Genomic DNA, 2732 nt, shown 5'->3' on the forward strand with positions numbered 1-2732 from the left:
TATCAGTCTTTCTTAGAGACTACGGTCAGTCGCAATTAAAAATATCACTACCAAACAATAACTTTTTTGACATATTCTTAACAATTCACCTTCAACTCCATCCGAACAGGTCTTGGAAGACCCAATGACCGATCGCCGTGTTGTCTTCAGTCTATAGACGTCAATGGATGCGGATACACGCCCACGATAAAGACAGGACTCGGCGCGTACGTCACAGCACGTGACACTGCGGGTCTTGCGAGTGCCAGCAGCCGTTTCCAACGGGCAGCGAGTAAATATTTCAGACGTGTTTTATTAATTCTTGACAACGTGTTAAAATGCTTGCAAGTTCTCGATAGCACACAACGAAGTTAAGACCTTTGGTGAGTAGCATTTCAGTTACATTCTGATTTCCCATTAGCCCTGCACGAAGGCGAAGTTTGGCGGACAAGCCGACTACTGTGACGTCAGAAGTTCGTTGCAGGGCCCGTACATCTCGTTGGCCCCGATGCGGATATGGAGGGGCATGTGGTTAGCACACCTCTCTCCCGGTCGTTGTCAGTTTTCGTTACCGGAGCCGATACTTCTCAATCAAGTGGCTCCTCAATTTGCCTCACAAGGGCTGAGTACACCCCGCTTGCCAGCAGCTCGACAAACCGGACAGTCATCTTTCCAAGTGTTAGTCAACTCGACAACTCTTAACTCCGGTGATCTGACGTAAATCTCTGTTATCACTGCGACAAGGCCGTTGGCATTCTTCACAATTAGTAAACAAAAATCTTGAGAGTACACAGGTTATGTATCCGAACAGTGTCGAATCTCAGAAGCGAAGACCACGGTTTCTATTTCTAGTACAGGAGCTACTGTATCGTTGATGGAAGAACTGAAATGCGGTGCCCTAAGGCACTTGGAACTCTTGAGATCTACCTTTAACAAGCAACAGTACTGAGTGGCAAAGGCGGGACTACCTGCTGTGATACTGGAGTGCTAAGCCCTTACGCCTTCCTACGGAAGTCCAATGAAGCCCAGGCAGAGATAACACAGCGTTCGGTCGGCTTGATCACGAATTTGCTTCGCCGGCCCTCCGGTACGTCACTGTCACCTCGCAGGAAGTCCACACGTGTGAACCCTGTAAAACGGTTCGTTAACATTGCAAGCCCTCTTAATCAGCAACCAACTACGTCGTTTTACAGACACTACCAGAGAAGTGAAATCAAGAAAGAGTCTTGCTGGTATTCAGATTTTGGCGTACCGCGTTTACGACTTGACGTCCAAGGAATGAAATTCACCAGTGAACGGATATTTCTCTTTAAAATCGAAGAGTTTGCGCCAAGGCGTTGCAAGCTTTCATAATGAAAACAGTGCAGGCATTGTTGCTGTAACATATGTCATAGTGATGTGTGAGGAACACCATTAATTGCTAAATTTCTTCGTCTTGTAAGATAGCAAGAACTATGCCCCTTACATGAAGTCATTAAAGATCACCTAACTCACAGAGCGAACAGTAGCGCTGAACCAAAATGACTGAAAAGGCACAATGCATCTTTTAGAGGGCAGAGTAAGGACGTATTGGAATAATTAATGTCGGGTGATGGTTTTGAAGTATTTCATACAACACGAAAAAACTTTTTGGAAACGCGTCGATTTACTGGAGGCTAGTTTATCCCAGGGAAGTATACAGAGTTGACTGTGGCCGGCTTGGGAGCAGCGAAGGGAAGCGACAATAGGCAGCTTAGTGTGGCTCAAGCTCTGAGAAAGCAGTAACGGGTGCGGCCTCCAGCTGCCTTAAGATGAGTGACAGTGAGTGGGTGGTTGACCCCATGCTGGTGTACCGGGAAGCAGACAGAGAACTTGTACGCCTGTTGATAAATATCCGTCGTCCCGTTTTCAGTGAAACATGCGAGAAAGCCGCACAAAGCTACGGTGGAGGGGTCAACAGAGGCCAAAATATGCGTGTTCGTGACTATAGCAAATTCACGCTGCATTCACAGTCTGTGAGTCTGAAGTAAATCAGGTGAAGAGCGACAGAATGAAATACGCCGGCCTCCGATGGGAACGTAGGACCAAGGAATTTGAAGTACTCTCCTGGGAGTCAGAATTCCGGAAAAATTGGTGTTTTGTACAGACACTAACCTTGATGGGTGGCCTGGGAGGAGTTAAATAGCAGAAGTTGAGAGGAAGGGAAATTTTGTGGGAATTTGTTCACTTTCCAGAGCAGGCATTGGTTGGTGCTGGGAAGCGACACATAAATAACGCGATTTGCGCTGCAATTGGCGTAAGTGATTTTGCTGGAGGAGAAACCAAGGCGAAGAGCGGACTGGGAGAAGTCTCCGCATGGGTCTTCCGTTCTCAGCTTGCCTAGAGTGCGGACGTGGCATTCTTTACTCAGCTTGCCTGAGAGAGGGTGAGCATCTCTGCAGTTTAGGACTTAGCAAACGGAACGATTGAGCTTGGCGATAGAAAGTTTTCGTTCAGCTATGTACTGAGCAAGATAGCTAGAAGTGAATAGACGAGCGCAGCCTTGCAGCGCCACGAGGTCGGCCGACATCCGCATAACGACGCCGCCCCACCACGCTGAATTCGGTGATATTGCGCCCGCTCCGGCCACTGATTAATTTGTTGGATCACGTCGTCAAAGTTTCCATGAGGGTTTCATGGGCCGTGTATTGTAGAATTCTTCTCGCACTTCGCATTACGCCTGGGCCAGTCAATAGGAATTACTTTTGATTTATCGCGCTTTACTCCACACAAAC

Source organism: Schistocerca nitens, chromosome 2 (genome assembly GCF_023898315.1).
Source record: "Schistocerca nitens isolate TAMUIC-IGC-003100 chromosome 2, iqSchNite1.1, whole genome shotgun sequence".
In the NCBI taxonomy this organism is placed as follows: domain Eukaryota; kingdom Metazoa; phylum Arthropoda; class Insecta; order Orthoptera; family Acrididae; genus Schistocerca; species Schistocerca nitens.